This window comes from Myxocyprinus asiaticus, chromosome 33, assembly GCF_019703515.2.
Source record: "Myxocyprinus asiaticus isolate MX2 ecotype Aquarium Trade chromosome 33, UBuf_Myxa_2, whole genome shotgun sequence".
Lineage (NCBI taxonomy): Eukaryota > Metazoa > Chordata > Actinopteri > Cypriniformes > Catostomidae > Myxocyprinus > Myxocyprinus asiaticus.
Genome location: NC_059376.1, coordinates 30,273,250 through 30,297,745, shown reverse-complemented (window position 1 = coordinate 30,297,745; position 24,496 = coordinate 30,273,250). Strand labels below are relative to the sequence as shown.

At 39.7% G+C, this 24,496-nt stretch overlaps 2 protein-coding genes across 4 annotated transcripts in view; one reads left to right on the top strand and one right to left on the bottom strand.

Annotated features, from left to right (window-relative positions):
* LOC127424509 (DNA-binding protein RFX2) overlaps window positions 1-11,884 on the bottom strand; it is a 45,875-nt gene extending 33,991 nt beyond the window's left edge. For all 3 annotated transcript variants that reach the window (XM_051669805.1, XM_051669806.1, XM_051669807.1), the window contains exon 1: window positions 11,714-11,884. The gene's annotated coding sequence lies outside the window, so the exon portion shown is untranslated. The remainder of the gene's footprint in view (window positions 1-11,713) is intronic.
* Window positions 11,885-14,980: 3,096 nt separating this feature from the next.
* LOC127424508 (long-chain-fatty-acid--CoA ligase ACSBG2-like) overlaps window positions 14,981-24,496 on the top strand; it is a 49,969-nt gene continuing 40,453 nt past the window's right edge. Inside the window, exon 1 of the mRNA XM_051669804.1 lies at window positions 14,981-15,112. The gene's annotated coding sequence lies outside the window, so the exon portion shown is untranslated. The remainder of the gene's footprint in view (window positions 15,113-24,496) is intronic.

Below are 24,496 nucleotides of genomic sequence, written 5' to 3'. Positions count from 1 at the left end.
TCCAGAAATAGAGTGAACTCCATTCGAAAAGGTGTTTTACTACGCCTTAAGGCCAAAGAATTCTTTGGTTGTACACATTGGTGATCGCTCCACGCACAGTATGGATGACACAAATTTCGTCATCAGCACAGATTCCGCACAGATTCCACACAGCACAGATATTCTAGACACACGGACACTCCACGTCTGTGCGCATCATAGGCACATGCGCCTGCCGTTGACTGTTCTAAAAGAGTATCGCAAAGCTGTTGTAGTTTAAATGTGTCGAACGCATTTGTATTCGTTCGTGGTCAGAAGAGTATAATTTAAAAAGCAACGCGTTCGACCAGGCATGATACGATCCGGAACACACAAAAATGAAGTATACCCGGGCCTTTACTCACTCCGAAGTACAGAGCACCTTAAGGCCAGAAAAATACTCTCGGAAGTACGCCATCTCTGGACCAATGTATTACCAAACTGAAGTACAGTTGAGCACACTTAACATCCATTCTTGAGTTACTTTGGCAGTAACTAACATCAGTGTTCAAGGGGGTGACAGAGATCCTTCATCAATTTGTGCCATAAACCGGATGTGTTCATATTCAGATAAGTTGCTATAAATATTACAACTTACTTGCTCAGCAATGTTCTGCAATTAACTATTGCTTCCCCATTACAGTAGTTGACTTGAAAGAGTAAACTCACCACAGAAGCGAGCAGTTCACACAAATGTCCCCTATAACGTTAAGAATGCAATGCACAGTTGCGTTGTGTTATGAATTGTGGTACAACATAAGTGAGTACTTTGAAGGGAGCAGGGCATTATTGTCTCATTTGTGCATGTTTAGAACATCCTCCATTAAGCAATTCGTCACATTTTAATTGAATAAGTTCCTTTGATAGCAGTAAAAACTCATGTTTATAACTATTAAGATTGTTGTGCCAAAAAACATTTCATTCAAATTTATTTCAATGTGAGCAGTGTCTCTGTGTTCGTTTGTTAAAAACTAACAAAACAACAACATTAACATATCTAAATATGCAGTTGTTATTTTCTGCTGATACTGCTCAGTTGAACAAGAGCAACTGAGTGTGTTAAAACCACAGGTACGATGTCCTTTAGGTTTCAAAATGAATTGCGAAGATGCGTCACCATGGATCATTCGATTAGAAATGGCAAAATTACTTCCTTGAAGTAACCACTGTATGAAAATTCGCTAACAGCTTTGTGGAAGGTCCACTTGTGAAGGGATTCAGTTGACTTTCATTTAGAATCCCATACTGGTAGCATCCCCTTAATCACAGTGCCCTTCCAGGGTGCAAAAATAAACTATAATCTCTAAAATCTCTAAAAACTATAATCTCAATATAATAGGCCTTCATCGCACTATAAAATCATCTGTACTGGTCAATGCAGGTTTTAATAAATATTAGGAGAATAACATAAATCCTGCAAGCAGCTACATGTAAAATTGTGTTTATTGCGAAATTATAAACCATTGCAGCCCTGACTGATAATTTATTAGAATTTTGGATTATTTGGAAGTGGTGGATTTTTTTTTTTTTTTATAAACAAATGGAACAACCTGGTTCTGTACTAATTGATTCAATCCAGCCTCCATGACAGACCCTGGCCTTGGCTGATGGGGGAAAAACAACTGTTTGACAAGGTTTGCATACAATAGACTGATAGCACAGAGTGTAATGCAGGAGTCATGCTGGGTTCAGCCTTTACAGAATCAACAAGCACTTCCTCACCATCTATTCAGTTGCATTTAGAGGCATGAATGGGTACTCATAGGCTAAAGAGCACATATGCACACAGACAGGACTTGAGCAATGCATGATAAATACGGTTAGCTAAGGTGGAGGAGAGTGCTGAATAAAAGCTATTTTTGTGTGCGTTTGAGTGTACCAGAGTGACCTTCTACAGCATGAATGAGAGGATGGATGGAGTCTGATGCTATAAAGTGTGCCAAACCTCATAGTGATGGATATTAAACAAAACAGAAGACAGAAATGAAGTCAGTATGAGCCAGAAGAGCACATTCTAGTTAAATCTGGTCTTTTTATACTGGAACTTAAAAAAAAAAAATTAAAAAAAGAAATCAAGTTTGAAGACTTGTATCTTTCTTCTGTGTAACACAAAAGGAGATACTTAAGCAGAATGTTAGGGATTGACGGCCTCAGTCACCATTCACATTCATTGCAAGAAAAAAAAAAAAAAAAAAAAAAAGTCAACAGTCAAAGTCAACAGTGGTGACTGATGCTAAAATTCTGCCTTACATTTCCTTTTGTGTTTGACAGAAGAAAAAGAAGTTATACAAGTCTGGAACAACATGAGTGTTAGTAAATGACAGAATTTTTGGGGAGTGATTTATCATTTTGAAATACATTAATAAGATTCGGTACTAAATTAGAGCCACTGCAAAATGAACGTAAAGGGCTTGTGGTTAATAACAGAAAATGGACAGAAAAAATAAACACCATCATATATAACATGCTACAGTTAAAAGAGGGGACAGTCCCTTCTTAGAAGTGAGAGGGCCATTGTGATGCAAACGTAACAGCCCAGTGTGCTGTTTGTGGCAGGAAATTTAATTAGCAGTTGTGGAGCTACAATACAAAGCAGGTGGAATGTAAAGAACGCCCCGACGAGGAGCAGCTTGAGATGAACAGGGGGGTTGAACGCTAAGGGAGAGGCTCATGTGAGCAACACATTTTAATCTCATTCAAGTCTCGGCCTGCTGCTCAGATATCTCACAGCCAAGTGACAAGTTCCCTTGTCTTTTTTTTTTGTTTTTTTTTTAAGAAAAAATTATGAGAGGGAGCCGAGACATTTCCTTTAGGTATCATTTCATCTGAGGGTGTGGCTTAACACACTGTAGTTCTGAGAGCTAACAGAGATATTGGGGCTAATGATATCGTACCTCATGTTGCTCCAAACTTTTATTACTTTTTTGTTCTGCACAAGAGAAGATATTTTTGAAGCATGTTTATACTGCTATTTTTCCATGAAATGAAATGGTGACAGTGACTGTCAATTCTTAACATTCTGCCTGAAACCTCCTTTTTTGTTCCAAAAGAATATCAAGTTGAATGGGTTTAGAACAACATGTAGGTGAATACATGACAGACTTTCCATTTTTGGGTGATCTACCCCCTAAAAGTAGATTTTTAAATTTTCCCATGCAAAATTTGCTACTATGCTAGGGTGTAGAGTGTGGTTGCTTAAGTCAAGAGTCTACCCTCAAGTCTCTATTCTGGGGCTGTATTACAGAAACTTCTATCTTGAGTCTTAAGTGAAGATCTAACAAAAATACGAGATCCTAATCACCACATTTCCTAAAACCTAGGTCTCCCCTTCAACAAAAATCGGTAGGATTTTATTATATGCCAGGTGAAAATATTGAGTCCAGTTGCTTAGAAATGTCATAGCACAGCTCTCCTCATAAGCCACGCGATTCGATGTACCATTCATTACTGTAGCACAAATGGTGCAGGATGAGACATTTCATATGCTGAAATGTAATACTTAGGGTTATGGGTTTGTTCAAATGCCAAGAAATAGTGATACTTGCCTTGTCAAGCACCACTATTTAAATGCAATTATTGAACCAAAACATCTCGATTCGCTCTCAAATGTCAACACTGTACGATGTTATAGGGGATGATATTTCTGCAATGTCAGAGTGAGAGATACGATAACAAGATAATTACAGCCATAAGCACATTAACAATACATGATGATGTTGTCTATGGAGATCAGAGAGAGAGTTCAATCATCAACACTGCTGCTCACACAGCCAGGAAGGACTAATGTTTTATTTCTAAATACATCTTTTCAATTGCATGAAACACTAATGTTGACCATGCCAAAACACTGTAATTTAATATTGCTTGTGGTCTTATTATGCCATCCAAAGTACATCCCATGATTTTTACTGTAATTTTCAAGTCTTATGCCATCTGAGAATAGGCCTTAAGGGCCATTCAAACCAAACACATTCTTGCACTTAAAGGGATAGTTCACCCAAAAATGAGAATTCTCACATCATTTACTCACCCTCATGCCATCACAGATGTGAATGATGTTCTTTCTTCTGTAGAACAGAAATTATGATTTTTAGTAGAATATTTCAGCTCTGTTGGTAATTTTGATGCAAGTGAACAGGTGCCAAAATTTTATGCTCCAAAAAGCACATAAAGACATCAAAAAAGTAATCCATACAACTTTTTAGTTCATATATTCAGAAGTGATATGATAGGTGTCAGTGAAAAACAGATCAATATTTAAGTCCTTTTTTGCTAGAAATTCTTCTCCCCCGTCCAGTAGGGGGTGATATGCATGAAGAATGTGAATCACCAAAAACACAAGATAACAGAGAAGGGAGGAGAATTTACAGTAAAAAACGACTTAAATATTTATCTGTTTCTCACCCACACTAATCATATCACTTCTGAAGACAATGATTTAACCACTGGAGTCTTATGCATTACTTTTATGCTGACTTCTGTGATTTTTGGAGTTTCAATGTTTCGGCACCCATTCACTTGCATTGTGTGGACCAAAAGATATTCTTCAAATTTTTTTTTATTTGAGTTCAGCAGATGAAAGAAACACATCTGGGATGGCACAAGGGTGAGTAAATGATGAGTGAATTTTCATTTTTGGGTGTACTATTTCTTTAAACAATCAAGACACAGCACAACGAATAGAACAGTACGCAGGTGTCTCAGGACGGATTTTTAAGAGTTGAAACAGTTCTTTTATATTTGACACAGCGCCTAAAAAAAAATGTAGCGCTCCTGCACGTGATGCTAAAAATACAGTGATACACAAGCCAAAGATCAAATGTCCATCTAGTGCATGTGTGAATGGCCCTTAACACTTAAAGTTGATGTAATTTTTTACAGCTTAGATAATATGCATACACAACTTAATGTAAGCCATTGGTAGGTCAATTACCCAAAATACATTGCTCAGTTTGAGCGAACATCCCGACGAGTCCAACACGGCAATACTGGCACAACTAATGGCTTGAGTGTGGGGCGGAACATCTGTTTTTCTAACCAATGGCAGAGAGGTGTAGCGTTTAGGATAGCTGTTTGAAAACTATAATTATTTTTGTAATTCCGAATGGTGACACTAGTGGCAGAGATATTACACACTTCAGCCTTAACCAGAACAGAGAAAATTTTTCGAGGACAGCTCAGACACCCAGCTGTGTGGTGACCCCTTACAACACAAGGACAGCTGCTGGGTGGGTATGGCAATAATCTGCTTCAGGCCTCTGCACATGGGCTAAATACAGCACAAGCTCGATCATGCGCTGCCGTACGCATGTACATGCGCATACACTAATGGGAGAGCTGTATCTGGTCATCTTCCACCCTTCCCCCATGCTGCGTCCACATGCATGCATACCTTTCACCAGGGACAACTGCAGCTGTCTGCTTGAGAGCTAAGCTCTAGTGTAGTCCATTAAAAGCCCAGCGTGGTATAGGGTAATAGTAGACACAGCTAAAACAATTGTGACGTCTTTATGAAGGCAGATGACTTGCGGGGCGGGAGCCAAGAGGTGGTGAATTCTGACCCAGGGCACAGGACACAACACTAATGAAGCGTGGTTCAACCAGATACATCATAATGATGCAACAGGTCTTTTGTATAAATATGAATGGAAGAAATCGTAACACTAAATATGGCAGCTGTAGGAATGGAAATTCACACCTTTCTGAGAGAGCCATCGCTCGTCAGTTTGCTCGGGAATGCTCATGTGCATTACTTGGTCCGGCCTGAAAAACAACGTTTTTGGATGGTTGGAGCAAATGAAGGACAATTACTATACTATAGTTGCCAGATTTTATTGCAGATTTGAAATATGATATTTGATTGTTATCTTGGCCAACAGTTTGAGATTCCAATCCTTCCCCATTTAAGTATATAGAAGCTGTATTTCATGACTCTGTTGCCATGGAAATAAGTAACTTCCGAGGTCCCAGGATGTGAATAGCACAGAGTAGAATCTCTGAATTTCCACCTCGTAATTACAGCAATTCTGACATGACGTGAACGCAGTATAATGCCTACTGTTCCACTAACTAACAAAAAAAAAAAAAAAAAAAAAAAAAAGTAGGCAATACACAATAGTATACTGTGCAGTATTCAGTAAGTAGGTAGCTAGTATTCTATTCCAAAAACACATCTTGGTATACAATCTCACACACACCTGATGTTATCACTTCCTACTGCGTAAACGGAGACACCGAAGCCCTGATTTTCTTGAATGATTTAAGAGTGATCTTCATAGGTGCTACAGACGGTGATCTGCAAGCTGAAGCTACACATGTCAGTCACCGTAAAAAGAGATTGAAGAGAGCTGATTAAAAACACTGACTTAGCACCCCCGGCTCAGCCACTCTTTTTCCACAACCCAGGCTGTATTTGTGTATCAAGTTGCCATGTAAACATAACAGCTGCTTGGATCTGGGTTGCACAGAATTCCAATCCCATTCCTTTATTTTTCTTTGCGGTGGGTGTGTAACCAAATTAAAAGCTTGATTTGGACTATGCCGCATTACGGGGCTGTCAAAACAAGTGAACAAATGTTTCTGAATTTGCCCACCGGTTTATAGCTAATTCCTTCCTTGGACACGCATTTAAACTAGTGATATATAATTATTTTCATGTCTGTGGTGTTTCTTCGCACTTTTCCGAGGTGAAACTTTGGGAAATATGGGTAATATACATGGCCGTGTTAAGCCTACAGGGGTAACTAATATGAAGCAAGTCACATGACCAAGCTCTTCAAAGATTAAGACACATCAGTATGATGCAATTAATACACATATGCCAAGTCACCTTCTTAAATCTCTAACAGTACTCCATGGAGCACAACAGTCAGGTTCCTGAAGTATAAATCCCATTCATTTTCTCCATAGAGCAATTTATTTTTTAACAATAATTTATGAAACTGTAAGAGCCAAGAGGTTGAACAAAGCACACCAAATGAACCCTGCAGTGACCGCCCACTTCCACAACGCAGTGCCGCAACAGAGGCACTCTGTGTATCTCTCTACACTCTCAAACTACATCAGAATATTTTGCAATAGATTTCAAATATGTTGTTTCTATATTTAGGAATATATTTTTCAATCATTTTTAATTTGATTACATCATTCGCAATCCTTGGGATTGTAGTTCAATGCCTCATTAAAGACGTTAAGTGCAGTATATTAAAGTCTTGTACCTTTGTCTTTTTGTCCGATTTTCTTTTTTGCTTCAAATCAAAGTTTATAATGATGTGATTCCCCTCAAAGCTGGGTAATTTGCTTCATGGCTTAGAACTCTTATGAAAGATTTAATGAAATCCCAATGGGGAAAAAATGAATGGAATGAAATTAAAAAATACTTCTGGAACCAAGGTGGCTAAAATAAACTGGTTGCACTGTTGCGCTTTATACCAGTCATTTTCAGCAGGTAAACAATACTTACATTAACGTGACCTAAAAGGTGTATGAGGTTGTCCATGGTTTACATCACTATAAAACGATTCAATCTGTTATCATTCATTTAAGTCCTTAGCCAGTTTTAATGACAAGCCAACTTCTGGCTCAACCAATGGTTTGGGTTTGGGGTTGGACTTTCTGTCTGACAATAGTGTTTGGGAAACCTGTGTGAAAATAATTGTTTTTGCAACTCCATTGGTGCCACTGATGGTGCAAAATTCACACTCTTTATATCCTGTTCCAGGGGCCCCCTAGTGGTGTCCCAGGATTGCAGTCCATGTTGCCCATAGGCAGGCTCTGACAGAATCTGCACAGTCTCATTTTTCACATTTTCTGTTCTGACATTTAGGGAACATCTGTGGAATTCTGCGGAAGGGATTCAAACATAGCAAAATGTATTAAACTTGAGAGTATTACACTCTTATTGGTAGCTAAAAGCATAATTAAATTAGCAAAAATATTCAATAAACAAGCATGCAAGGGATGGGGAATGCATAAAACTTAAGAATGACAGATTTCACAATTCTGCGGAAATATGCAGAGTTTTCTATAGATTTCTGCACAAGCAGATTCCTTCTGGGCCTGCCCATAGGGTTAATGCATCCTTGGCAATATAACGTCACACTTGACACAAGCTTATGCAAATTTACTTTTAATCAAATCAGTTCTTTGGATTCTGATTGGTGGAGTCAGCCAGGTTTGGAACGATATTTTTAAATCTCTACCATTCCACACTCAGAGAGGGGTAGGCCAGTGTTACAGGCATGTAGCGTGCAAACTAAGCCCTGCAAAACGGCCTAACTGGACATCACACAGCCCAGGAAACAGTGATTGTCCCCATCAATAATTAACTTCAATTACATGAATCATTCATTTCTTCTCCAGCCTGGAAATGCACCTGTAACAACATATTTCATTACAGAAACCAGATCTTGGGGCTTTGGAGATGTCATGTCATGAAGATGCGTTCAGAGAGGATTTCAGAGCTCAGTGGAGCACCTGACAGACATGTCTGCAGCTGATGCGAGCTCTGCTGTGGTGGCTGAGCTCTGGAGGGACCCGTCACACACAACAGCAAACACACGCTCACTGTGACAGGCGAAAACGCCTAATCTCAAACATCCCTGAACCCGCACTGCAGAGTAGGTGAAATAATTTAAACTACCCAAGTGTGGGGTTATAGAAAGCAGAGCTCAACAATAAGGATTTTTTCTGTTTGCCAAGTTGGGCCAGTAGTTTGATTTTTAGCTACCCTGCTCACGGTTTCATTGGCCACCAATATAGCATAAAAAACACCTAGGCCTATTTTTAGCAACATTTTAATGTGTCAGATAAAAAAAATAAAATTATAATTTCCATATTAAATTTCTCTTTAAAAAAATTAAAAAAATAAATTATATAATTGTAACCTTATGACACCTAATAATTCAGTTAAACACTATTGATGGAAAACCATGAAAAATACTGATTTGTTTATAATTTTCAATTTCCATTCTAACAGATGCTTTTAAAACAAACACAAGTCATTCTCCTATAACAAATCCATCTCTGTTAGCCATTTATAGATCATGTTACCTTAGTAACGCATTTAATTCAGCAGAATTTGAAGATTCAGCAGAAGATGTAGTGAAAACGCAGTATTGGTCCAACAGGGCAAGAGACACGGTTCTGTCAACTGGCCCCATACTCTCTCACACTGGCCCCAGGCCTTTGGGCCATCTTTACTGTTGAGCTGTGGTTAGTGAGGAAATGAGAATGAGCAAACAGAATGCTGCATCAGGATCTGTTTCTCCCTCTTTGCCAATTACCCTCATTATCAGCCGGGCTTTCAGTGGCACGGACACACTCAGCTAAAGAGAGATCAATAGAGAGGCAGAGCCCAATGAGGGGCGACACCTGGACCGCACGCTATTGTCATGAAGAGGGCTCATTACCAGGTTCTCTGCCAAGCAGGAGTAACATTGCCACGGCGACACATTGCAACTCCAGAAAATTACAGTAGCTATGGATGAGCTCAGTCAAGCTGTTGTCAAGCTGTTAGCATCAACCACCACCCCTGATCTCATTAGACATGATCATAATGCTAATGCATATATAATTTGCGCACAATTACTACAGTACTGTAAATTACATCACTGACGCAATTCTACTTAGCTATAACAAACTTCAAAAATGTAAGGGAATTGATCTAGTGTAATTTAATCACTAAATACAAACCACATGTATTATAATCAGTATATTCAAAAGTACGTTTTCTGAACATGAACCCTGGTGTGCATAGGTTTCATTTTTCCTTATTCCCTTAAAGGTATAGTTCACCCAAAAATGAAAAGTATGTCATAATTTACTCACCCTCATGTTGTTTCAAACCTGTACTACTTATTTATTTTTTTGCTTTTCTCCCCAATTTGGAATGACCAACTCCCAGTGCCCTCTAAGTCCTAGTGGTGGTGTAGTGACTCACCTCAATCCAGGTGGCGGAGGACGAATCTCAGTTGCCTCCGCGTCTGAGATCGTCAATCCACGTATCTTATTGAGCGCGTTACCGTGGAGACATAGCGCGTGTGGAGGCCCACGCTATTCTCCGCGGCATCCACACACAACTCTGCGCCCCACCGAGAGCGAGAACCACACATTACAGCGACCACGAGGAGGTTACCCCCTTATGTGACTCTACCCTCCCTAGCAACCGGGCCAATTTAGATGCTTAGGAGACTGGCTGGGATTACTCAGCACGCCTTGGATTCGAACTTGTGACTCCAGGGGTGGTAGTCAACGTCAATACTGGCTGAGCTACCCAGGCCCCATAAACCTGTACTACTTTTAACCACGTTAGCTAAATTCATAATCCACTTTCATTGTATGAAAAAAAAATGCAATGAAAGTGAATGGTGACTGAGGCTAACATTGTGCCTAACATCTTTCGTGTTTCACAGAAAAATCCATTCAGGTTTGGAACAACATGAGGGTGAGTAAATGATGACAAAATTTTCATTTTTGTGTGAAATATCCCTTTAAATACAAATTACAGTAAACAAACTGCAATAAATCAAAGTATTTAGAGGTTTCAGACTAGATACAGTATATTGTGTCGTGCAATAGCCACTTAATACAATTCAGTGTCTCCCCTGAAATTGGGGTCTGCGTAAACCGGCTGTCCAGTATATTACACATGGGACTATAAAACATGGAAAATACAGCATCATTAAAGACACTAAATTTAAGTTTAATCTCAAACTGCATTTTACAACCACATCGAACAGTTTGTTTTGGAATCGTTTTGTAATTGATAAGAGTGGGATTCGTTATCTCGCTCCGTCCTGATTATCTGTTTTATGCCCTTGACATTATGATCTACAGATCGGTTTTTAATGACAGGGTACAAAACATGTTGGAGTAAATCACAGAATCAGATTTAAACCGGATGACAAGAACGTAAATTCTATTTTCTTTCTAAATGACGGAAATCGTTTAAAATCTCATTTATAAATTAGCATATACTAATGTTTGAAAACATTAACAAAAGTTAAAGCATTGTCGAAAGCTATTTAATAAATCACAAAAACACCACTTTTATCGCGCACCGCTTTCTCTCTGGCTTCAGCAACCTGTTGATGCATCCGAACCTGAAGTCTCCGTCACAACTCAACACGAAAGGACACAGGACACAAAACACAACATGTTTGATGGATGCGATGCTTCTTTCCCATTTAAAAGACATTCTTGGTTAAACGGAACCACTCAAGTCCAAATAAAACCTCATCCGCCTCTCCGAATCACTGAGTGAGTAAACTCAAGCGCTTACAAGATTCATGACTCGGGAAAAGCAGCTGCGGAACAAGACATTTAAGTTGCTTCTATAACTCCTTTAATAGATCACATTGTTATTTAAACGGTTCTATTTTTGAGGAATGTTTTCCAAGTTAGCCGGTAAACTCGTGACTTTACCCCATCGAATTGTCATATTTCCTAACATATCGTAATAACAGACATAACATATAGCATACAAACAGACAATTTATTTTTATTATCTTCAAACAAACTGATTGAAGTTGACGAGCTAGATGAGCTAACCAACTAGCGTGCTAACGTGATTCTAATAGACAGCGAAGAGATCTGGGCGTGAAAACGCGTTCAGATGCATGTTATTCCACCTTCGTGGCCCGTTTAATTTACATTCCATTAATTTTGATTTCTCCAACCATTAAAATATATTCACCTCAGCCTTCTGCTAAGATCTGCACTGGCTTTGCTGTTCTTTTCCCTCTCTCTCTCCTCCAGTTGTTGCTGCTGCTGCTGTTGCTGAGTGTTGCTCCCGTTGGTAAGTAACTATCTCCACGACTACAGTCACTATGGCGAGCGAGGGTCTCGAGGCAACTGTTGCTACCGTCCTCTTCATACGTCAGGGGCTTAAAAGCGAGAGTGGGAGGGGCCAGGCGCGAGCTCCTCCTAATACATTCTACAATTGGCTTTACTGGCTGATGTTTGTTTCCCGCGACGAGTAGCGCAGAAACGCGCCTTGGCTGTGCTCCGGTCCGCCAAAACATGTCGTTTTACCGCGCAAACCGCCAGATAAACTGATCAAAAACTAAAGGATAATCTAGCGTAGACGTTCTTTGGTTACATGATGTCTTTATCCCGCATGGGTCGCCTATTTACAACAATAGGAAAAAAATCAAAGCATGGCTAGTCAACAATTAACCTACCGTTACAATGCTGTTAGAATCTATTTACATAACAGTGCAGCCCTAAAAAACTGTTGTGCATTCTAAACTTTGAAACTTGGGGTTTTTACTACGTGTTTCGTTACAGCTCACTGCTATCTTTAAGAATACTCAGAGCCATTTCAGGTGTAATTGGATACAGTCGCCGCTTGGTGGCAGTGTTACACAGTCGAACAGCGTTTCTCAGCCTTTGGCATTTAAGATGACTTTAAATGATTTAAAATAAGTTAATAAACTATGATATTATAATCTAACTTGCTATAATAAATATATTAAAATATATTCTCCTTTTAATTCAACTCTTAACAACTGTTTTAATTGAAAAACAAAGGAATCACAAAATTAATTGAGGTAAAAAAAATATTTATTTTAAATGGGGGGGGGGGGGGGTCACGGGTGTTGAGGTCACAAATATAATGGTTCTCTTTGGTCCTTTAGTATAGTAAAGGTGCTAAATGCAATAATTTTCTGAACAAAGGCTTGAAATGGGTTTTAAAAGATACATGTATTTTATTAAGTTCACACAGTACAAGACAAACACTGTGTCTGCATTGCAATTTTCCTGTTTCAGTCATCTTTTCTTTCTTTTTTGTGCTGTCTCAAAGAAAAGATGAATATAATTTGAATTTCTTTTCATCACTGATGTATCTGTAAAATGACATGACTGTGTCAGCTGGCTAGCAAAAAGAAAATACACAAAATTATTTACTGCCCTCATGTTGTCCCTCATTGTTTTTTCCTCCAGAATCTTAACACAATCTTTTCTTCAAGAGCCCAAACTCTGCTCTTTTCCATACAAAAACAGTTCATATTGACCACTAGTGTCAAGGTCCAAAGAGAGAAAAAAATCATTATAAAATTACCATAAAAGTAGTCCATACAACACATTGCTGTTGTATGGCCCCAGAAAGCTTGGAATATGGACTACTGTTATGATGTCTTTATACCGAACCTTTAATAGTGCTTTAGTATTTGTCCTTTCTGAAGCTTGACAGCTCCTGCTCACTATAAACTGTTATTCTATAGAATAGAGCTGCTTAAAATATCTATTTGTTCCAAGAAAAAACCCAGCATATGGGTTTTGAACAACATAAGGGTGAGTAAATGAGTGAGTAAAAGTAAATTTTCCATTTTTAGATGAACTACTCCTTTAACTGGTGGCTCATCTGTTGGGCCCTTGAGCAAGGCCCTTGACCCTATCTGCTCCAGGGACGCCGTATCATGGCTGACCCTGCACTCTGACCCCAGCTTAGCTGGGATATGTGAAAAAAAGAATTTCACTTTATATGTGCAAAATGTATAATGTGTGATAAATAAATACAAAAATTAAATTAAAAAAAAAAAAATTCATCGTCTCTTTTAAAATAAGATGCTGTAAAAAAAAAATAAATCAGAATTAAAGACAAAGAAATTATTTAGAAAATCTTAAATTGATTTTAAATTATTACCTAATAATATTTGCATTAAAAATATATGACTCTGTCCTTGCCAAAATCTAAAAACTAAATTCAAGTCACAGGTCTAATGTTCTAGTTTTAATCTGAGGGTGAAAACGCTCTACTTCGTGTTATAGATCATTTTCTAAGACAATATCAAGAGAATTTTCTAAAAAGATACTTCAGAAACTTACCAGATAACCACATTCACTCAATTCCTTTACAATATACACACATTCGCTATTTGTCTTAAGCCTGATATGCTGAAAAGGGCTCCATCAATGTTTTACATTCAAAATTATGAATGACATACGAATCATGTACTTTACGTGACATATGTGTAATTAAAAACGGCAAATGTCGCCAAATGGTGAATAGTTTGCACCCTTGGAAATTACTGTCGGCCGGGACAATATTTCAATCATAAAGTAGTGGTCAAATATTGCATGTTTAGTTAGATACTTATATCTCACGTGACACAAACACTCTTAACCTGACCTGCTTGTTGCTTGCTGATGCGCGCCACTGAATAATCCACGAGGTTTCCGCTCCGCTCAACTTCTTAAATTTGAGTCCCGCCTTCATCGATTTGATTGACTATCGACGAGCAGCTTAAACAAATTAAACTTTTTTAAACCATTATGTTATTCCTGCAACAACTTAATGACAATTAAACAGCGGTGCATAATGAACTGCAGCAGAACAGCAACAAGGATATCATCAATTATTGGGGGGACAATCTGGCCATATCTGAAAATTGTCACATCAATTTTTATTCCACATAATAGATTCAGTGAGTGGTGTCCTGTTAACATCTATGAAAAATATTTTATAATTATTATACAATTATTTGAAAATAGCCTATTATATTTTTACTCAATTTTGTGAAAAAAAAAAATTAACCATGTTATCAACGTTATTATTTCTGTAATTTACAAATCAGAAACAACAAGGACATTTTCGTTCAAATGTCAACACTATCAGAAGTATCACACTGCCAAGTTCTAGAGTAGCTAAAGATGTATTTATTCTGTTCAAGTATACTAAAGTCGAATATATGTATTTATATGTATACTGTATACGGTTTAGTCATCGCATTCATATGAATTTATTGTGCGATGTCTAGTGTCTATGTAGTGCAGTACATATGAGAAACAGCAGAGGTCGCTTCGGAGCTTTGGTGAAAGTGGTGATGGGCATGTATAGTTGTGTGTGTGTGTGTGTGTGTGTGTGTGTGTGTGTGTGTGTGTGTGTGTGTGTGCGCGCGCGCGCGGAAGGGCTGATCTTGAGGAGGTTAACCGGTGTGTGTTACTGTCATAGTCTCACACAGAAACAGAAACGTCATCATACATTATCTCTCATCTCAGTTCACAACTGACTCAAAATCTATCTTTGAATTCGTATACATCATGCAGAATATACACCTTAGCGTCTGGAAGTCCTGATTTTAAACCTAGGGTAAGTTGAATATTACAGATCCTTATGAAAAGATATTTGTGAGTTTCAATTTTTTGTTTGTCATTAAATATATCCATAATATCTCCTCGTTATCTGTGTTGAAAAACCGGGGGGTGGGCGGGCAGCATGAATTCCATTGATCATAGTATAAATATTGGGGGGGTTGTACTTGCTTGCTTGTTTTTGATTATTGATTATTAGGTTTACCATACCGGAATCTACGCCCCTGCATGTCAAAAAGAGAACTTAATTTGAATATGTGAAAAATATTTTAAATATAGTTTGATTCTTAGCAAGCTTTTGCATGGTACAGATAAAGAGACCAACAGACCTGCACATTAACAGCACAATACAATGTAACTTAAATATGAAATATAAACACAACTTTTAAAAGAAAGAAAAATTAAGAAATAGTCAAATAAAATGTATATACACCAAGGGTGACCAGTGCCTTCTAAAATCAGTCATAAGTAGAGCTTTATTAACTGTCTAATAACTCAAGCAGGAACCAGCAGTATCCCCTGGAGAGCGCGCGTTTATGATTTATAATGTACACTGCACTGATGAATAATGTCAATAACCTCGAGTAACCTCCATCCCGCACGCTCTCTCGCGCCAGATTCTTCTGTGTCACGCCAGCAGCGCGGAGGTTCAGATATTCGGTCGGCGGTCACGTGATCGCATGGTTTTCCTAACCCACGCCGTCATTGGCTTTCAGAGGGTCTGACTAAAGTAGAGAGGAGAATCATCATCACAGCATTACTTTGACATTATTGCTGAATTATTTTCACCAATAAAAATGTCCACCACGTTATGCATAAAATGCAAATTCTCACCTGGCAGGGTTTTCAAGAGATTTAAGTTAAATGTAAGACAGCGAAAGAGACAAAAAATAGGTGGTTGTTTAGGCAAATAATGAAATGATCCATAGCATGGAGAGTCAGGCAACAGACTACAACAAGGTACCGTCAGGTAGTTTCCTCCATGATGGGGTCTGACTCATTTGGTTCAGTGCCCAGATATTCATAATCTCCAACACAGAGGGAGCTACTGAGTCAACAGGGAGGTTGTCATGGGTTCTAGAATGGTTGAAAGGTATTTTCATTTCTCCTTTAATGTAAACACCTGATAATAAACCATATGGTTGGTGGGGTTATCAGAGTCTAAAAGCACTCCTTTGGTAAATGTGTAAACGACGCATTCAAACCGTGACAGCTGGTTCAGATTTAATGACAGAATATAAATACATCTTAGGAAATGGTTTACTTTGTAAACCACTTTGTAAGAAATATGCATTTGAATATGCCCTTGTATGTCCAAGAACTGATTTGATTTTAGGCAAGACACTCGAGTGATGTCAGCATGGGCTTTCTTGTTTTAAAGGAAACTGTTTTTTCCTGTTTGTGTGCTGCACAGGAGAACTTCCCTTATCCTTCTTTAGTGAAAATGTGTCATAGCAGCTGTGGGTAAAAGTGTTAATTGAAGATGGGGTATAGTACAAAATTCAGGAGAAAATGTTGTGCAACAGCAGCAGAAATGCATGTGTAAGCGAAATACGCAATTTACACTTTGATAGTTTAGTTGTTTGAGGCCATGTGTGATCAAAAAGGATTTGTCCATATCAGTACTCATTTGAGTTGGCTTTTCCAAAGTGAGGTGTGGTTTACTAAACTTGTGACCAATTACATGGACTTTTCTGTCCTTGATAATGTGAAAGACTGGAAGATAGCACTTCTTCAAGGACAGAACAATCACATCTTTATAATTAAGGGTCTACATGTTCTGTACTTGTTGTTCTGACATTTTGTAGCCTTTATTTGTTGCTGCCCAACTATGCACACTATTGTAAATGTTTAAAGAAAATTGTTGGCTCCTGTATCTGTAAAGTCCAGATAGCTGGTGACGTACTGTATGTGCTGTTTCAACATACTTGTGCAAAAGCTTAAACTGATCTTTGGTTGTCAAAAGCCTGCTCTTCACATTCTCACAAACAAATGCCTGGGTCCAGACAAAAGAAAAGGAAATAAAATAATATTTTGCATAAAGAAAATTAAGCCTATATTTTTAGGACTAATATGATTTTTATTTATTTTTTATTTTTTTTGCATTGTGACATTATTACATTTCTTATTAGCCTACTATAATGCTAATGAGAATTTTATATAAACATTAAGAATAAGAATATTATCAATCTATCTATCTCTCTCTCTCTCTCTCTCTCTATATATACAGGTGCATCTCAATAAATTAGAATGTCGTGGAAAAGTTCATTTATTTCAGTAATTCAACTCAAACTGTGAAACTCGTGTATTAAATAAATTCAGTGCACACAGACTGAAATAGTTTAAGTCTTTGGTTCTTTTAATTGTGATGATTTTGCTCACATTTAACAAAAACCCACCAATTCACTATCTCAAAAAATTAGAATACATCATAAGACCAATAAAAAAAACATTTTTAGTGAATTGTTGGCCTTCTGGAAAGTATGTTCATTTACTGTATATGTACTCAATACTTGGTAGGGGCTCTTTTTGCTTTAATTACTGCCTCAATTCGGCATGGCGGTGATCAGTTTGTGGCACTGCTGAGGTGGTATGGAAGCCCAGGTTTCTTTGACAGTGGCCTTCAGCTCATCTGAATTTTTGGTCTCTTGTTTCTCATTTTCCTCTTGACAATACCCCATAGATTCTCTATGGGGTTCAGGTCTGGTGAGTTTGCTGGCCAGTCAAGCACACCAACACCATGGTCATTTAACCAACTTTTGGTGCTTTTGGCAGTGTGGGCAGGTGCCAAATCCTGCTGGAAAATGAAATCAGCATCTTTAAAAAGCTGGTCAGCAGAAGGAAGCATGAAGTGCTCCAAAATTTCTTGGTAAACGGGTGCAGTGACTTTGGTTTTCAAAAAACACAATGGACCAACACCAGCAGATGACATTGCACCCCAAATCATCACAGACTGTGGAAACTTAACACTGGACTTCAAGCAACTTGGGCTATGAGCTTCTCCACCCTTCCTCCAGACTCTAGGACCTTGGTTTCCAAATGAAATACAAAGCTTGCTCTCATCTGAAAAGAGGACTTTGGAACACTCGGCAACAGTCCAGTTCTTCTTCTCCTTAGCCCAGGTAAGATGCCTCTGATGTTGTCTGTGGTTCAGGAGTGGCTTAACAAGAGGAATACGACAACTGTAGCCAAATTCCTTGACATGTCTGTGTGTGGTTGATGCCTTAACCCCAGCCTCAGTCCATTCGTTGTGAAGTTCACCCAAATTCTTGAATCGATTTTGCTTGACAATCCTCATAAGGCTGCGGTTCTCTCGGTTGGTTGTGCATCTTTTTCTTCCACACTTTTTCCTTCCACTCAACTTTCTGTTTACATGCTTGGATACAGCACTCTGTGAACAGCCAGCTTCTTTGGCTATGAATGTTTGTGGCTTACCCTCCTTGTGAAGGGTGTCAATGATTGTCTTCTGGACAACTGTCAGATCAGCAGTCTTCCCCATGATTGTGTAGCCTAGTGAACCAAACTGAGAGACCATTTTGAAGGCTCAGGAAACCTTTGCAGGTGTTTTGAGTTGATTAGCTGATTGGCATGTCACCATATTCTAATTTTTTGAGATAGTGAATTGGTGGGTTTTTGTTAAATGTGAGCCAAAATCATCACAATTAAAAGAACCAAAGACTTAAACTACTTCAGTCTGTGTGCATTGAATTTATTTAATACGCGAGTTTCACAATTTGAGTTGAATTACTGAAATAAATGAACTTTTCCACGACATTCTAATTTATTGAGATGCACCTGTATATACACACACACTGCTGTTTAAAAATTTGGGGTCATTTGACTGAAATGTTTCTCATGATCTTAAAAATCTTTTGATCTGAAGGCGTATTCTTAAATGTTTCAAATGAGTTTTGTAGACAAAAATAGAATTGTGCCAACATATTAATTTATTTCATTACAAAACTAAAAATTGAATTTAAAAAATATATATATATATATTTAAATGGATGACTTTGACCAAATAATAAAGAAAAGCAGCCAATTAATGCCAGGCATAGATGGGAACTCCTTCAATATTGTTTAAAAAGCATCCCAGGGTGATACCTCAAGAAGTTGGTTGAGAAAATGTCAAGAGTAAATTTCTGCAAATACTCTGAAGATGCTAAAATATAACATAGTTTTGATTTATTTTGGATTTTTAAAGTCACAACATAATTCCCAGTTCCATTTCTGCTATTACATAGTTTAGATGACTTTACTATTATTCTAAAAATGTGAAGAAAACAAAATTGTAAATAAAGAATAATTTATAATTATAATTTATAATTTTTCTTTATTTATCACACATTATACATTTGCACATATACAGTGAAATTCTTCTTTTTCACATATCCCAGTTAGGCTGGGGTCAGAGTGCAGGGTCAGCCATGATACAGCGCCCCTGGAGCAGATAGGGTCAAGGGCCTTGCTCAAGGGCCCAACAGTGGCATCTTGGCGATGCTGGGGCTTGAACCCCCGACCTTCTGATCAGTAACCCAGAGCCTTAACCGCTGAGCTACCACTGCCCCTCAGTGAGTGACCCTAAACTTTTAACCGGTAGTGTGTGTGTATATATATATATATATATATATATATATATGACCAATCAGAGCAGAGTAGGCTCTCTGAAAGGAGGAGTTTTGAATGAATCCTTTAGAACGGATCATTGAACGAGCCCTCGTTACAGTTGACTACTGACAATGTGGAAGGGCAGGTAATTGTCTTGGGGTAATCTGCTTAATTGTCATGAAAAAATGCAAAAACTCTTATTGGTCCTGAAAAGGCTTCATTGTTTTAATGCAAAAAAAAAAAAAAAAAAAAGTGTTAGAGTGAAATACTGTATGAAACAGACATTTCCTGACAGTTTTCATAAGATTCACTCTCACAGTAACCTACTAAAGACACCCAAATAGAGCAGCTCTGAAAATACACCAAACTTTCCATACTATAATAAGTTCCTATTTTGCATATGAACGGCAGAAAAAGCTTCATGTTTTTTTCTCTTTTTCTTCCCAGAAGAGGCATCCTCACACCTCATTAGCTTTGCTAAAGAATACAAACAAACAAGAAATAAAGGAACAAGCTGTCAGTCACTGACATTTTTGAATCAATGAGAAGAAACATCTCCAGATACTCTTGTAACCTTGGTTCCCTTACATGAAGGGAACGAGACATTGCTGAATGCTTTGGGGAATTCCTTTTCCACTACCTATTTGAAACCTTTGTATCATAACGCCAATCTTATGATTGGCAATGGAGTTTGTGCCCCGCCCCTTTAGGCGCGCATTTTCCCTATATAAGCGGGCGCTCACACACCATTTCTTCAGAATTTTCTGTCTGAGTATAAGAATGCATCACTCATACCTCGAAACTCTGAAGTAGTAGTGCAGCCAAGTTTGCAATGTCTCATTCCCTTCATCTCAGGGAACCGAGTTTACAAGAGTAACCAGAGACGTTCCCTGTCGATTCAGTTCACGAGACAATGCTGAACGCTTTGGGGAACGGAGTCCCATCATGCCGCGCTACGTGACGTAATACCCTTGAATGCACTAGGGTATAAAACACTTAGAAGAATATGTATATAAGGTCACAGGCCCGTCAGGCATTGATATATATCAATATATATCAGTATAATATCTCTTAGTGTGTATGAAAATGAATAACGCCACATGGTGAAAACCAGACTGGAAGTTAATCTTAGTCTGAGGATGTGTATGAGTCATATAATACACACGGTATAATTTAACCCCTATGTACCAGAGGTAGGGAGGGAGTTTTTATTATTTTTATTGGAAGTGCTTGTGACTTCTAGTGGGAGTAAATTGGGTAGAGGGCTACACAGGCGACTGTATTAAAATGTAACAGATAGCCCGCCCGTGATAAGGGGCTCGGGCTCACCTGCCTGGTGTTGTAATAATTTGTGAAGAGACGGACACCACATCTAGGTTATAAAACCTCACGAACATGTTTTTCAAAGACCATCCTGCTGCAAAGAATATATCCTGTAGGGATATACCATTTGTCCATGCCCATGAAGAGGCCTTGCCTCTAGTTGAATGTGCTTTCACGACAATAGGGCATCTCAGCCCTGTGATTCATAAGTAAGGGCAATCGCATCAACGATCCAGTGAGATATCTTTTGTTTGGAGACGGACATGCTTTTTGTGCATCCTCCATAACAAAGAGCTGATCTGACAGTCTAAACTGGCGAGTGCGCTCCACATACGTGTGCAATGCACGCACGGGGCATAATAAATGCGCTAATTGCTCCTCATCCGAATTAGACGGTAGAGAAGAGAAAGCTTGTAGGTGCACTATCTGGTGTGGAAAGCACCTTAGGCACATAGCCTTTTTTGGGTTTGATGGTGGCTTTTGAAAGCCCGGGACTGAATTCCAAACATGAACTGTCAACCAACAGCGCCTGTATATCGCCAACCCGTAGGACTGAAGCCAGAGCCAACAGCAGTGCCGTCTTTAAAGAGAGCATACGTAAGTCAGTGGATTCCAAAGGTTCGAACAGGGGGCTCACGAGCGCCCTTAGCACCAGATTCAAGTCCCATGTTGGAACCTAAGGAACTTAATGATTACATCGTATCTGCCTATAGAGGAGCCAGCCTCTGGGGCGTGAAAATCTGAGAGGGTTGCTACATAAACCTTAAGCATTGTTGGAGTAAGACCTGTGTCTAACCACTTTTGAAGGAATGTAAGGATCTCCATTATGGGGCAATTCACTGGGAATTTGCTGCGTTAAGAGCACCAATCTGAAAACATGCCATTTCAGTGCATAGAGGCATCTCGTAGATGGTGCTCTAGCCTGCAAAATGGTGTTTATTACAGACTGAGCCAATTCTGGCTCGTTCGTTGCACTCCGTTCAGGGGCCATACGTGTAGATTCCACAGTTCCGGCTGGGGATGCCAAATCATGCCCTGCGCTTGAGAGAGCAGATCCCTCCTCAGCAGTATTTGGTTGCCATTTTGGCACAACCAACAGAACTGTTTCCTTGTCCTCTCCGACTTTGCTGATGACAGTGTGGAGGAGACGTATAGGGGGAAACGTGTCGTTGACCACTTGTGGGCCAAGGAGTCCACTCCCAGCGGGGCTTGGGATATGGAGTACCAAAGAGAGCAGTGGGCTGTCTCTGCGGAGACAAATAGGTCGACTTCCACTTTGCCAAACAGTTCCCAAATCCTCATAACATTTGAGGATGAAGTCTCCATTCCCCTGCCATCGGCCCCTGGCATGACAGCATGTCCGCTCCGTAGTTCAAACAGCTCGGAACTCATGCAGGGAGAGGAGATGGCGCACGCTCCAAACGAGGAGGCGTTGTGCCAGGCTCAACATTAGTAGCGATCGAGTGCCGCCCTGGTGATTTATGTACGCTACTACTGACATATTGTCTGAATGAATCAGAACGTGATGATTCACTGTGTCGGAATGAAAAGCTTTCACCATTAAGAAGACGGCTAGCATTTCCAAGCAGTTGATGTGCAATGCTCGTTTCGCACCTGTCCAAGTGCCGAAAGCCAGAAGTCCATGCACAGTGTACCCCAACTCGTGTTGGATGCATCCGTGGTCACCACTTTTCATCTGAAAACCTGACCCAGCATCACACCCTGCTATTAAAGAGGTCATTTAGAATGAGCATGCCGTTCATCATCAAGGGGGTGAGTGCCGCATCGACATATTTCGTGAATGTGCACGGTGCCAGAGACAATCCGAAGGGAAGGACTTTGAATTGATATGTCATCCCTTCTAATGCAAATCTCAAGAACAGCCTGTGGTGCAGTACAATTCAGATATGAAAGTATGTGTCCTTTAGATCTATTGAAGCAAACCAGTCCTGTGGGTGGATGTGTGAAAACATCGGTTTCTGATTTAACATCTTGAATGGGCATTTTGCCAGTGCACGATTCAAGTGTCTCAGATCTAGGATCAGCCTAAGCCCAACATTTTTCTTTGTAAAGAAAGGGTAGCAACTGTAAAAACCTTTGCGGCCTTGGCAGCTCGGAACAACCTCTATCACATCTTTTGCGAGGAGATTGTGAATTTCTGCATGAAATACAGGCACGTCCTGTGACGGAACTGTCAAGGACAAAACACTGTTGAAGCAAGGCGGTCTGCATGCGAATTGGATCGAATACCCGTGTTCAGTCATTTTTAGCACCCAATCTGACATGCCCGTGAGCGCCCGTGTTCACATAACGGGATAGCAGGTGCTTTGTATTTGACACTAATTGTGATAGCATGCCGCTCACCATTGGGAAGTGGTTGTGCACAATGTGTGAAATAGGGAAGCAAGGCAAATTCTCAAGAATGGCCTGAGCCAAAGTTAATAAGTACACTAAGGTGGGGCCTGGGTAGCTCAGTGGTAAAAGATGCTGGCTTCCAACCTTGGAGTTCGCTAGTTCGAATCCCAGGGCGTGCTGAGTGACTCCAGTCAGGTCTCCTAAGCAACCAAATTGGCCCGGTTGCTAGGGAGGGTAGAGTCATATGGGGTAACCTCCTCGTGGTCGCTATAATGTGGTTCGTTCTCGGTGGGGCGCGTGGTGAGTTGAGCATGGATGCCGCAGTGGATGGCGTGAAGCCTCCACATGCACTATGTCTCCGTGGCAACGCGCTCAACAAGCCACGTGATAAGATGCGCGGGTTGACGGTCTCAGACGCGGAGACAACTGGGATTCGTCCTCCGCCACCCAGATTGAGGCGAATCACTACACAATCACGAGGACTTAAATGCACATTGGGAATTGGGCATTCCAAATTGGTAGAGAAAAAAGTACACTAAGGTATGGTTTATAAGCATGCAAACATAAGAGAGAGAATTATTAGTATGTGATCATTATGAACAGAACTCAATTCAAATGTCACAGGTGCAGATAGGCCAAAGGCCACCATCTTTCTGCTTTTTGATGAGAAAATAATGGCCATGACATTCTCTCTGTGCACGGTACAGGGAACGACCCCATTGCCTCTCTCACAAGAAGATTTACTACCTCGGAGCGCAGAATGGGCGTGTCCTGCACTGTAACGTGGAGGTAACGCGCACCACGCATGAGATGCCGGGAAGTGCACCACGCGATCGCGAAATGCGTGAGTGTGCATGTATAACGGGCACAGATAGCTGCCGCTTATCCGATGTGAGCTTTTCACCCAGAGCGCATCAAGCATCAGTGTACAGCACTAATAGTGTAAAGGCACGAGCGCGATAACAATAGACACCAATCACCAGCGGCTATCACATCGAGTGAGTTTGGTTGGCAGGAAGAAAGAGCTTTTTCAGCCTTCAGCGCACGTTGAGCAGCCGCCATGAGGTACGTGCGCTATTCAAGCAATGCACAGGAA